Consider the following 15,534-nt stretch of genomic DNA (forward strand, 5'->3'; position numbering starts at 1 on the left):
CAAAAACATTAGACCCCAGTGTGATTTTTCTCCTTCCCATTGAGGGAGAAGCTGTCAGTGAGGGCTTTTTTCAATCATGGTGCATCATGCTCGGTAGGGGATAGGTGTAAAATAAGCAAATGCAAACTATTTCCTTACTGCAAAGGTGGTTCTAGTTTTTGTACTCACATAGGTGCTACAGCTTCTTAACTGACTTCTGGAATTCTCATAAGGGCAATTTGGTCCACGTATTTTTTTAAGTCAGTGTCTTAGAGGTACGAGATTGCCTATAGCTCACTGACATTATAAATATTTGGGGGAGATATATATATATATATATAAAATTAATGTATTAATGTATTTTAAAATGTACTTATTTCAGAATATTAAATAAAAAATAATGACTGCATTTTAAAGTTTCCCCTATGGAGGGGCTGGGATTGTGGCTCAGCGGTAGAATGCTCACCTAGCACATGCGAGACCCTGGGTTTGATCCTCAGCACCACATAAAAATAAATAAATAAAATAAAGGTATTGTGTTCAACTACAATTAAAAAATAAATATTAAAAAAAATTTCCCCTATGGAATGCATAGTTTATTTTTATAGCTTATTTATAAATTCATCTTTAATTTACATTTCCACTTCATGATAGTTTTTTTTGCCAATATAACATCAACCTTATTCAAAACTTAAAAATAATATTAATTTATATACTTTACTATAATACATGCAAGTAGTAGGGTACTCATTCATCAGGATGCTCATATTTTATCATCAGCTATGATCCTCTTTATTAAGGTTGATGTTTACCTTCAGATCTGAAATTAGGCAATTCCTTAGGTAATTGTCAAATAATATAAATATATTTTTCAAAATACTATGTTGATTTTGATATCCATTTTTTCTAGTGAAATTTGAAAAGTGAGAATCGTTAAACCCTTTATCATGCTGTTGTAGTCATATTGTGTCATTAACGTTAGACAAGCCTCCTAGAATTTTTCAGTTAGAGTAAGTACCCATTTTTTTCAGTTGTTTAAAACATTTTAAAGAATAGACATAATCCAAGCATTTCAGAAAAAATATGTATGTGATTATTATTATTTTACCTCTATTTATTTTTTTCTAACTTTAATGTTTTTGAACATACATTTTAAAAAATATTTTATGTTTTTTACATTTAACATTTTTCATTTAGTTGCTTGTGGTACTTTTTAAGATTTTCTAAATGAAAAATTTTATCCACGGCTATCAATTTTTAAATCATTGTACTTATATATTTTTAAATGTCTTTCTATTTTTTTGTTTTGTCTTTCTCTAACAAATCACATTTGGTTTTAATGAATTTCTTGATTCAATTCACTTTATTATTTCTAATTTTTATATTTATTATTTCATCTGCAAATCAAAGACTATGTTTTTGATATTAGGGCCTCTGAACTTGAATATGTAACTCATTTTATTTTCTTCAATTTCTTACTCAGTTATTTTTTAAATTTACATTTGAGGGTATACACTTACCTTGGAGCCCTGTAGATTTTATGATATAAACATTTTTTTTCCTCCTTTAAGTCCTGAATCAATTACAAGTAAAATTTAAGCTTGAAAATCTTTTAATTGTGACCATTGATTCATTTCTATTAGTGAGTCACACTTTATAACATTAGAATAAAATAATCTATTCTGTATGTTTCCTATTGCATAATATGTGTGAGCTCATATTATTTACAAGTATGTGTGCATATGTGTATGCTTGTTTGTGTGTCTAAACCTGAGTTAATGTCAGTTTTTCAATATATTTTTAATCTCTACTATTTACTTTCTTTTAACAAAATAGTTCTTTATTTTCTTTATTTTTACTTTAGATAATAAACTATTAAAAATTATTTTATGTTTTGTATATTATTTTCCATCTTTCTGACTTGTTTCATTGATAGAAATTTTCATCCAAATTTTATACTTCTTTGTTTCCAGAAACAGTTACAATATATTTTTTACAATATTTTTGATCACTCTTGAATTTTTAAAATATAGATAATCATTTTTAAAGCAACATCTAGTTGCTTCCTAATTGTGTCTTCTTAACATTCATTTTTACCTAGTTAAAATGTCCATCATAGCTTTGGTTTTAAGTTTTATTTTGTCACTATCCTTGTTTTTTTCAATATTATGTGGATTTTTAAATTATTTAAATATTCTTCATAAAGATTTATAATATTTGCTTTTTTTTTTTTTTGGTTAAGTGCTTCATATGATTGAGACATATCTCTTTACAGCCTGCTGTTCCATCATTATAATTAACCGAATTTTCTCCCTATTAGTGCCACTATGACTGTGTTTTTATGTTTGATGTTCCTGCAATCTTCTTTATAGCTCTGTTACATTGCATTCATTAATGATAGACCGAGGTTTATTCCAATCTGTGTTCTTATTCTATTCCACTTTGAAAAAATAAAAGCTATTAAGATTTGTTCCAATTTTCAGCTGAATTCAAATTACTTTAAATAGTTCAGTGCTTTTAATTATTTTTCTTAATTAGTCAATAATTATTGATTCTTTAAAGTGTTTATTATTTTACTTAACTTTTCAACATTTTTGCTGATGGAACTCCAATTGAAAGAGACTTGAAACAAATCAATTTATCATTTGAATTCTTAACTGGTTCATCACATTTTTATCTTTTATTATCATGACTATAGTCTTAACTATGTTCTTCATAGTTATGCTTCAATTTGATTATTCTTTACTATTAGTTTTGAGACCACATTGCATCATATGTTTTTATTTTATTTCAATCATGGTCTTTTAAATATGTGGCATGTGTTTTTTTCATAATTTTAATTTATTTTATTTCTTGTTTACTTTTTATTTCTAACTTGTTTAAAATTTCCTATTTATATTTTTTGCTGCCACATTAGTGGTAGATTTTCTTCATATTTGGTTCTAATCATTCTTATTTGTATAAATGGGTATTAATGAATATTTAATGTATACTTAGTTTAGAAATTATTTGTTGATTTACAAAACTGACTCTCTAATCATTTGTAAGTCAGTAATCATTATCATTTTACTCAAGCATTTTAATTTTTATAATGCATGGAGCTTTCTCTTAGTTATTAGTCTAGCATAGGCAGAATATTGTTAAAACTTTATCATTTTTTCTTGGATTTAATGGAAATACCATTATACGTGATACTGGTTAAAGATGAATAGAAATGTTTAGTTGATATCCTTTTATTTCCATTATATTCTTGTATGTTTTTCTTCAAACAAAATTGAAATTTGAATTTTATCACCTATCTATACAACATAAAGAAAAAAATGTCATATATTAATAATAAAGTAATTGCTGTAACTCCATGTATTCTTGGAATAATCTCATTCAGTCATGGTGTATCTCTTTAAATATCTTATTTGTTTAGTTTGCTAATATTTTGCTTTTGACTTACATTCATATGCTTAATCAAATTAATCTTTGGAATGTTTTTTGGCTAAATATATTTTGTCTTAATGTCCAATATTTTATTTGCTTTGTAATAATAATTTGGAAGATTTTTTAATTGTTGATAGATATGGAATGTTTAATACTGTTGTCATAATCAGATTCATAAAAAATTGGAAAATATCTTCTAAAATATTTTCAGTGAAAATTGGAAAATATCTTCTAAAACATTTTCAGTGAATGAGTTTTTTATGGAAGATCAACATTAAAACTTTTTAATTCTATTTTCCCATTTTGCTTGGGTTAACCAGAATAATTTTATTTCCCATAATATTATAATCTGATCAACTTTTTCAAATATGTTAATATTTATCAAAAATAAGTTTTTACTGTTTTCATTAACATCCCCTTTTAAATTATTATGTTTTCATTATGGTTCATTTTATATTCTGCATTAAATTTTAAATCAGGTTAATCATTTTACTTTCATTAGTATTAATATATGAAATAAGACAATACATTTTCTTTTCTTTCTTTTATTTATTTATTTTTTTGGTACTAGGGACTGAACCAGGGGTGCTTAAACACTAAGCCACATCCCCAGCCCTTTTTAAATATTTTATTTAGAGACAGGGTCTGACTGAATTGCTAAGTGCCTCAATAAATGCTGAGACTGACTTTGAACCACTGCACCCGGCAGGGCAATACTTTTCTTCTGTGGAGCATTTGTACTGCCTTTCATTGCATGTATGTGGAATTTTCATTATTTGTTACTATTATTAAAATTTTGTATATACTTCACTGTTGGTTTTACTTCTGCTTTGAACCTGCTGGTGATTATGAAAGTTTAAATTTCATAAGAAGGAAACTTTTGTTTCTAGTTGTGTTATTAATGTTTAGTTAAATTTAATGTAAGCATAGGCTATTTTCTTTAGCATTTTAGAGTCTGGCAATATATTTATGTTACCCTCAGTTTTTGTGGCTGTTTCATGGTGTTATCAATTTATATTGAATTTGCTCATGTGTCATGAGTATGCAATAATAATGATATCTATTTTTATGTGTTTTCTCCATATCAATAAATGGAAAAAATAATAATCTATTATCAAGTGAATTGGAGAAGATGAATAACATTTTCCTACTATCAAAATGTTGCCCTAGTATTTCTGTAACTTATCTATAGTTTTGCAGCTCAATAAATACAGTATATATTTTGCACTGATATTATTTTATCATTACAAATTGGTTTCTTTTATTCTACTTAATATATTTCCTGATTTCAGAGAGTTATTATTTGTTTTAGTATAGTACAAAGAATCCCCATTAATATTTTAGATTAGTGTTTTAAATTGCATTGATATAATAACTATCATGTTCAACCTTATCATATTTAATGATATGATTTCCATTTCTGTTGCTAGATTATTTTAAAATATTTACTATGAAGCTTTCAGTTTTTAAATTTTCATGTGAAGCTATGTATTTGCATATCACTATGTTTTATTTTCATGTTTTCAGTCTGATAATTGAAAGGCTTGTTTAAACAAAACTAGTGTGAAAATGTTCAAGTGCCTTAAACCATTAATAATTTCATAATATTTTCCTACTGTTAATTGTAGTAACTTCATGATTCTGGGAAAGTGAAATTTAAATTATTTTTTTTCCCTCTCCACAGTACTTGACCTTAATTTTCAAATATTTATATGGGACCTAAACATATTAAAAATAAATTTGACAAAGCAGATAATAATTTTGCCTATAATATTGTTACTATGCTTTTAGAGTTTGGAGAATGAGACAAATATGGAAAATGAAATACATGAGATTACATGATAGGCATACTTTGCAAATTATTTCACTTTCCCATTTTCTTCTTATGAAATGCTAAGGTGCTCTTTCAAGTGGTAGCATGACTAGTTTTTGACAGACCTAATTGAATTTGAATAGCCATCAACAACAACAAAAACAACAACAAAATCAGGTAATGTAATATATTGAAAATTATGAAGAAAGGAAACATTTGAAATAGAAATTTTACATTTACTTTGAGCTTGTGTTAGGGAATAGACATATATGAATCATGGGAACACAAAATTAAGAAACTAATTCTATAAAAAGGGCCCATTGTGCTGCTCCCCACATACTCTCTTTTCCAGGGAGCAATTTACCTTCAGCCCTACCTGACCTAAGTGGACAGGATGAGTCACATTTCTCAGTAAACTACTGTTAACTGCAGGAGAAAAGCAGGCCCCAAATAATGTTGATAAGAGGAGCCCAAGTTACCCTGAAGCGGGAGTCTTTGGTGATCAGACTCTGAAGCTAAAAGATAAAGATAGTTCCACCTAATCATAAAATTTGTGAGAATGTATGGTTAAGAATCCAATTAGATCCATTCAGCATGGGCCAAGGCGACCTAGAGTCGCCATGGCAGTGGATATTGAAAATCTGACGTCATCTTTTTGTCAGTCAAAATTGAGGAGGTGGACCTGAGGAGACTCTCTGGAAACTTCTCTGGGATCCCCAATAAAATTGGAGTGCAGGTAAAGCATGTAGTCCCTCTCTTCTCTGAGAGGGCACATTCTTTCCCTTGAGAGTGTCCCCTTTCCTTTTTTCCTAACCCTTCTATAAACTCATTTTTGTTACACTGAGTGACATATCTGAAATCTTTCTGACTTCATGGCAAAAATCTGGGTTTGAAGGGTGGGGTCTTTGCACTGCCTCAGTTTCTCAGAAGACCCCAGCTCTGTACCGCTTGAAGGAGTTGAACATATTCTAAAATGAATTATATTGGAATCATTTGGGTAATATAGCTTTGTTATAGAAGAGAAAATATAAATAATAATGTGAAAATAAATACATGCAATCCTTATGTTAAGATTGTTTTAATAATGATTTATTTTTTACTTTTCAATTAGTGAAAACACACCTGTACAATCATTCTCTCATAAATTGCACATGATAATCAATGGTTCATTATAAAATAGACTTTGAGTTATATGATTTTCCCAACTCTAGGTTCATATGAGTGTTCTGAGTATGTTTAAGGTAGACTAAGCTAGGTTTTTTAGTAGTACAGGTGGAACTGAATACATTTTTAACTTCATAATGAGTTTATTGGAACAAAACTCCAATTTTTCCCCAAGAGCATTTGTGCCTAAATAAAGTAGAATTCCTGTTTTAGTTTCCTGTTTCTGTGTAATAAGCCACCACTGACTTGGCAGCTATAATGCCTGAGGTTGTGTGTGTGTGAGAGAGAGTGTGTGCCTAATTAGTTTCTGTAGGTCAGAATTCCACTGCAGGGTGACTGAATGTTCTGCTTTATGTCTGATTGTTCTGAGATCAAGAACTTAGCTGGAGCTGCAATTTTTATTAGAGGCCCCAAATTCTTTTCTCAAGCAGAATTCATTTCCATGGAAGACAGAGAATCCTATTTTCCTGCCAACTATTGAGGGAAGCCACCCATTGTTCCTTGCCACTTGGCCACCAGCAATTAACAACATAGATGGTTGTTATTTTCCAGATAAACTGGAATATATCTCAAAATTCCATGTTTTAATCAGATGGGTAAAAGACAGCTTTTATAAAGTGACCAACTTGTTAGGTCACAGTAAGGATTATCTAGCTTTCGCCGGGTAATATAACAATCAAGGGATTGCTATTGTTCACAGTTTCTTCTCATACTCAGAAGAGAATGGACTGTAAGAATAAGGATTGTAATCATGGGATTTCAATTTATATTAGTTACAAAAGTCAATGCCATCAAAAGAATTTATGATTAAATTCCCAAAAGGAGCAAATGTTGCCAAAGCTAGGTCCTTGCCCCTGATGCCAATTCAATAACAAGAACACGGTTTTGAGAAAAAGGAAAAAGAAGGTTATTGCTTTGCTAACAAAGGAGAAACAGAAGCCTTCTGTTCTGAAGGCTGTGACTCTGCCCATCAGTAGGAACAGGAGGCTTTTAAAGAGTTGATTCAAGGCTACATTGCACCTGTTGTGTCTGGAGTTGTAATTCACTTGTTAATTGGGAGACAGTCATTACTGAGATCTTCTGGTACCATCCCCAAAGTCTGGGTTACTTTGTTCCTAAGGTAGATGTGTGCTCAAGGACAGATAAATCTGCCTAACAGCTAAAGAAAAGTAATCTTGTTTCTTCCTGAGATTAGGGAGGAGGAGACATTAGGGAGGAACTGGGAGAGAGGAAGAGAAAGAAACATGTCCATTTTAAAAATAAGTTGCAGTGGCAGAGCATAAAGTGGACCACTGTTACACAAATACTTCACACCACACCAGGCAACTTGGAGAAGCACCAAGTTCAGCTGGGAAACAGAAGAAACAAGGAAAAAGCATGGCCCATATCCTTTATTATGTTTCCAATGAGAAAAGATGGAATGAGTCAGATTAAGCAGCTGAGTTGAATGTGGATGGAATAGTGCTAATAATTTGCATTTTTCAAAATAATAAGTAAAATTCTGGACCCTGGGAGGAACTGGTAGATCACTTGACAGGAAGAGGAATAGAATTTAGAATTCATGACTCTGCAGGATTAAAAGGACTCCCTCCTTGCTTTTGGAATTCTCTACTGAATTGAAATGGCAAGAAGAAACAGGAAAGAGATAAATATTAACATAACACAGTAAATTGAGATTAAGAAAAGAAAAAAACAGGCATAAAACAAAGAATTATAATTATGTTTTGAAATAACTCTTGGCTTATTAACAAAGATTGTATCATTAAATATGGTAAGAGCACAAATACAAATTTTTTTATTCAAGTTTCAAAACAGCCTTCTATGTTCTTAGGTAATAGCTCTAGCTGAAAAAATGATTGTGAAAGCTTTAAGGATCTGCAGAAAGCATTATTAATGATCACTTCAGAAGAGCCCAAGGCAATGTGATAAGCAAGGATACCCAAGGGGTCTATAAAAGGTAGAGTCCAGGACTAATCAAAGACATTTCCCTAGCATTCTATGGAGACCTTCACAACATCTGAGCAATAGCATTTGTGGGTATTTAATGAGCAAGCAGTAAATGTTTGTTTTATGAAATTATTGTGGTTTAGGTATTAGGAACCTTATATAATTCAATAGTTTACACTTAAAAGTCAAAAACAGTCTCTAACAGTTTCACCTGAGTTATGATTTCATAGAGACAAATGCCAAAGTTTTGGACTAAACTCTTGAGGTTTCTTGATATAAAGATTCCTTGGGTTTCTTATGGTAGATATAGGGGTGCGTTGAAGAAACTGATAGAAGTTGATATAGAATCTTGATCCCAAGCAAGGGATCTCAACCAAAGCCAGTAGAAAATCTTAGATTCTTTTTTCTTATATTGGAAATCAAAAATGTGTTTCAGAAAAATCACACACAAAATGATGCAAGAATGGAATAGTACTATGAATACTTTCTCTAGCATTTATGAATATGTCAAAATGAACCCCACTATTATGTATGACTATAATGCACTAATACAAGCATTAAAAGATGCAAAAAAAAATTAGGAAAACAAATGAGAGGAAAACTGTACAATCATTGCTGCTATAGAATTATAAATCTCTGCTAATGGGATTGCTGTTTCATAGTACCAAACAAAACAAGAATAAAATAAAAGGAGCATTTTGTAGTTAGGGCAATCTTCTGTGGAAATGAATAAATGAATAAGTTCAATGGCATCAGAAATTCTGATCTGGCAAAAATCACAGCAATGTGAGGTCTATTTGCAGAAGTCTCAAAAACATGATGAACTTCACACAGAGTAAAGGAAAAAGTCCTGAGCCAATTTTATTTAAATTCAAATGTCAGGATGACATAAATTGTGATTTCTGGATTATATTACTAAAAATATGAATGCTATAAGCCTTATAGGATAAAAAATTTCTGTGATTTTCAACTATATTCCAATGCTTCCTCAGTAAGAAAATCAAAATCTTGGCTTTTCCAGACTGTTTATATATACATATATATATAAAATAGATATTCAAATTACTGATTTTTCATTCAGAAATATTGGTCACTGATGTGCCTGAGTTATTGAGCAATTTACTTCAAATGGTAGAAAAAGGAGGTGAGAATTAGTTAGATACTAATTATCTGTCTGCCTGTATCAAATTAATCACAAGGCTTCAATTTAGGGCATCAAGCAATTTATGCTCTAATCACACAGTTGAAACCTCCAAGGCAGAAAATAATATCTAACTCAAGAAAAGGAGACAAGATTTTAAGTACATGATAGATAGTGCAATCTGCTTCAAGTAAATTCTAATCCTGTAGATGACAAATATTGCCTGAAATAATTGTGATATATAGAAAATATTATTTGATGATCAATTTATTTCACTATGTGATAATAGGGTAATGGTAAGAAACATAGAATCAGTGCCTTGGCATGCAGATTTGGGCATTAATTGTAATTCTGACACTTATTAGTTTTACTTAGTTTTAAAATTCATTTAAAACTCACCTATTTTAGGAAATTCAATTTTCCAATATATGAAATGCCCAGATAATTATGCCAATCACATATATTTAATTATTTGAACAGTAATAGGATAGATGAAGACCATTGGTAGTCAAATAATCTAGGACTAGAAAATTTGAAGTTTTTTTCAGATTTAACTTTTGATAGGAATTTATGAAAATAAGACAACATTTTAAAGGAATTTATACCTGATATATCTACATTTATGAAAATGATAGATATTCTTGAATATTATGAAAATACAATTAGACATCATCAGAAATATAGCAGAATGATTTTATTCAAATAAGCTACCAATGGTTTACCATAAATATAGAGTTCTCTGTTTTCTAGGCAAGTAAGAGAATACGATCTCTTGTTAAATGGGGATAGCAAAGTGATGATCTGGAAATTAAAAATAAAATTTATGCAGAAAAATCAAGTTTCCCATCATCAAAACAAGATTATTTCAGAAACTTGGGGATGTTTCTAATATTTAGTTTAAAATATTCTAAAAAAGGTGTTGGACATTTTTACTGCTTATTTTTAAGCAAATATTAATGTTGAAAACCAAATATGTGTCAAACATTATGCCAAGTAATTTGGATCTAATCATGGAAAGGGTACAGCATGAGCTTTCATATGAGAAGGCAGATATTTGAGCAATTGATAATTTGAAATCCTGTATAAACTGGTAATTTCAAGACAATTTGCTATATGCAAGATTTTATGAGACTGAAAAGAATGTGCAAATTTAGGTATGATATTTTCCCACTTATTTAAACAGGAAACAAAGAAATTAGCATAAGTTTTCATTTGAATCTCTTTATATTTCAAATATTTTTAATTGGCAATAATTTCAACTTTATTGTTTCTCCAATGCAAATTTCCCTTGTTGTCAAATATATAAGAAGTTTAAATTAAATTCAAAGTAGTGTTCCATTAAAAAAAATACACTGAAAAATTATTGTTACTTTTAAGTGTTGAAGAGATTAAATCACATACAGAAAGCACTACTAATTGTCCCAGTATGCAGGAAACCTCTCTTTCACACATGTTCACAGCACAATGCTAGGCACATAGAAACTATAAATGTGCTCAAAAAGAATGCTTTAGTACCAGAAAATGAGAAAGGGATATGTCGAAATATGTTAGAAGATAGAATAATTACAGCATTTTTAAATTGTAGGTTGTTTAGTCTTGATAGTGCAATTTCATCCTTTCAAGAAATAAAACATGAATTTCATTTTGTTTTCACCCTGCAGGATCCTAGTAAAGGCATAATATAAGAAATATAATAAACATCCAAATAAACCTAATTATTATAGTGCATCACATAATATGATCACTTCCTTTTAATTTATAGAACTCCAGACTATTTTATTACTGCAAATCTAATTACATTTAAGTTAATTTTTACTGACTAATTTACATTTGTTTAGTTCTAGTGAGTTATTGTTAAGGATTATAAATACATAAAGTAAAAATATGATTTTATGTTGATGAAAGTACATGAAAAATGTTAATTTGTTATGTATGGTTGTAAGCTTTTTTCCCTTTGGAAATTATATAAAAGACTAAAGCTAAGCAGTGTAGTTTTAGAAAATTATTCTTATAATTTTATTTTATTTCATAATCTATTAAACATAAAAAGTAGAAGGTATAATGTAATACAAATAAAAAGTACAACTCTGCTATAATTCTTTTCTGAACCACATATTTAAATAGAATTTATTACAATAAACAGATTATTTTGTATTTTCATGAAACTACAGTTAAAAATAGAGTTTGTAATATTTCTATGGTCTGACATAAAGCATATATTTTCTCAAATACTAATGCTACTAGATGTAATGGATAGCTATTGAAATAAAGAAAACTATAATGTGAACAAAATGATCTTTTTTTCTGAAACACTAATAAAAAATAAATAAAACAGATTCTCAATCCTAGAGAGCAAAATAACACTTAAAATGTGGATATTAAAAAAGTCTGAATTAGTGATTTATACATGGAGGAACTAAGAAGTTAATGAGATGTCTTACATGTCTCCTGTGTTATGGCAAATTTAATATGACAATTGAAATAGATTATAAAATCTGTCTCTTTAAGTAGATCTCAATACTATATTTTATTGTATAATTTTACTGTACCCAAATACTTGGATTGTCATTTCCACTTTACTTGCTATTTGCATTTTTTTCTTTTAAAAGGTTTTTGGAAATATAATTAACATGCCATACAATTAAGACCAAATGACACTGCATATCATTTAGGGCTACCTCTTCACCCTAAGCTCTAGGCAACCAAAGATTCAGATTCTGCCTCTGTAGATTTTTTTTTATTCTGAGAATTTTATACATTTATAAAACTGAGCTGCAAATTTTGCCAAATATTTTTCTGCCTCTCTTGACATGATTATATCCCCCTTTTGGTATAGTGATATATATATATATATAAAATATCAATTGATCTTTAAATATGGCAATCTTGGAAAAACCACACTTGATTATTTTGTACAATTTTTCCAGTAGTAGAATCAGTTGACCAGGAGTTTTGCACTTGTATTTACAAGAGATATTGGTCTCAAGTTTTCATTTTTATAATATTTTTGTCTGATTTTGTTATAATAGAATAGGCTTCTTGGGATGAGTTGAAAATTGTTCCCTCCTATTTCATTTTTAGGAAGTATTTGTGAAGACTTGTCATTAATTATTCAAACACNGAGTCCTATAACGCAGTCATCTCTCCTCTAAACTTTCTTGCTGTATCTTCCACATGAGCTTTGGGGGAACACTTTATATGTAAAACATAATTATTTGCCCTTGGCTCCCAAAAGCTCATGCTAATTTCCCACATATAAAATATATTTAGTCCATTTCCAAGAGTCCCCCTAGTCTAACCAGTTCCTGTTTTGCCCAAAAGTCCAAAACCAATGTCTCCTTTGAAACTCAAGGCAAATTCAGCATGATATCCTATGATAATAAAATGCAAGTTACATATATCTAATATGTAAAGCCACAGAGTAAACATTTCCATTCCTTAAGAGAGAAATGGGAGAAACAAGGGACTTAAAGAAGACCAAAATCCAGACTTGCAAACAATAACTTTAGATCCACATTCAGCATCTGGAGCATATGGTAGCCTGATGTTCTTTCCAAAGGGCTTCTGTAGCAAAATAGTATACTTTTCAATAATCTCTTATGTTCATACTAGTGTAGTTTGAAATAATGCAGCAGAACTATGTGGGATTCTCCCAAAGCCTAAGACTCATATCTTATAATCTTTGTCTTCTGAACAGATAACCTTTAAAAATGTATTACCTTTATACATGGGATGGTTTCAGATATCTTCTTTATCTACTTTTAAATATAAATGGTGCTTTTTAAATGAAAAATATAGGACACAGAAAAAACACAGGTAAATATACATATGAAGATTAAGTAAACTTTGCTTTAGGTCTTATTGAGTAGTACACTTTCATGGTAATATTTGATTTTTAAATTCATTTTTTTAAATTTAAATTTTTATTAGAAGTTGACATATTATGTTTGTATAAGTTTATTAGGTATAAAGTGTTTTATGATTTATGAATACAATGTGGAAAAAACTACATCAAACTAATTAACATATATATTGCCTCAAATACCATTTTTTGTACCAAAAATATTGAAATCCACTCTAGTTATTGTGAAATGAACATTGTATTGTTACTTATTATATTAATCACACTGTGCAATATATCACAATAAAAAATGTATTCCCCCTGCCTAATATTTTTTAGTAGTTTTTTAATCCTTTTGACCATCAAACTTTTACATCTTAATTGCTGGAAAATCTTATTAGAATAGAGCCTTGAGCAAATATATAAATTGGCCAGTTGGCTTAAATGATGCTTAAACTAGACAAAATCACAAGCAAAAAAAAAAAAAAAAAAAGCACATTAAAAACAAACTAGTTTATATATTTGCCTAGAGTTTGCGGTATTGACGAAATTTGTGCCCATATTCTATCTATATTTTCATTTCCATTACCAACCTGATATAGTTAGAGTGAAGAGTTTTGTTTTCTTTGAACCCTGCTGTGTCTGGGATCTATGTCTGATCAGGTTCTTTATTCTCCGGTGACTGATACTTGGAATTAATTCTCCAGCACTTTCTCAACTAAGTGCTGAGGAAGCCAATTCTTGTTTGTTCACCTGTCTGGTTGGAATGTTATGTCAACAGAATCAATTCCTATCATTTTTTAATTTTCACCAGTTTATTAATGTCCCCCTGTTAATAAGATGATTCTTATTTTAATTAATATGTAGATTATCATAGTTGTTACATTTGGATTCAAAAACTACCAACAAATAAAAATTGACAAATTAAATTATTTGTGGATAAATATTTTACTCCATATATTTTGTGTCTACATACAACCATTGCAGGAAATTTCTAAGGGCACATAAGTGTTTTGATTAGGTTGTAGATTAAATTTGATAAAATCACTAAGTCAACTGAAACTATTTGAAAGTCAGTTTCACATAAACCCAACAGATAACTCTCATATTAACATTAAACAAACTGGTTAGAACAAGCTGTCTATCTCTTACCCAAATGCCTGAGACTGAAAGTATTTTAGATTTCAGATTTTTCTTTACTTAATGTATTTGATTATATCTGCATATATATGTGATATCTTGGGGATGGGACTCTAAATGCAAAATTTATTTATGTTTCATATACACCTTATACACATACCCTAAATGTAATTTTATGCAAGGTTTTTAGTGTAGCTGTGTTTTGACTAAAGCTTATTACACGATTTGGATTTGCAATTTTCCACATGTGACATCCTATTGATACTCAAAAGGTTTCAGGTTTTGGAGCATTTCAGACTTTAAACTTCTAAATTAGGGATTATCACCATGTCAATGAAAATTATCTGAGTCATTTATTAGACACTTTTATTAAGAAATAAGAAATAAAGGCATAGTGAGATAGAAAGAAAATGGAAGATAACATAAGGAGACTTTTAAAAGTCAAATAAGATTTTCCATGCTAAACTGAGATCTGATGGAGAATGGGAGTAGCACAGTAGTAGAAAGGTGGAGAATATAGCAGGAGGCTTCTAGGCAAGAGAACATGAGAGGGGGCAGGCTTTCAGAGGTCAGCTAGATTGTGCAGAGAACTACAGGCTCCATTTTAGATCAGTTTTGAAGCTATACTACCAATAGTGAATGTAGAGTTTTAATTTTCCCTACTTTCAATATCTATTTTTATGATAAGCAAGTAAAGGTTTATGTTCAGAGGTTTAAATGCCATTTTGCAGTTTCCTTAGGTGAAAGGAGGCCTTAGGGGCATGAAGTAATGGCACTTCAGGTGGAATACAGAGTGAAAGGCACTTAGAAAGTTGCTCATAAGTTCCTCAGTGCCCAGATGAGGAACTAAGAGATTAGAGTGTGTATCCCATGACCACATAAAAATCTCAGTATTTGTCTCAAGTGTCAGATTTTGCCAGTGAATGCCTAAAACCTGTCTCTAGATAGCCATCTTAAAATTCAAACCTGGTACTTATCTTTTTCTTTCTTGAAGTCTGTTTCTGATTTATCAAATCTTTGTTTGTTCCCCTGAACAAAAAAAAACAGCATCTTAAGTATCCTTAATGGTGTGGCGGG

The sequence above is a fragment of the Marmota marmota genome, unplaced genomic scaffold (assembly GCF_001458135.2).
Source record: "Marmota marmota marmota unplaced genomic scaffold, marMar, whole genome shotgun sequence".
NCBI lineage: Eukaryota > Metazoa > Chordata > Mammalia > Rodentia > Sciuridae > Marmota > Marmota marmota.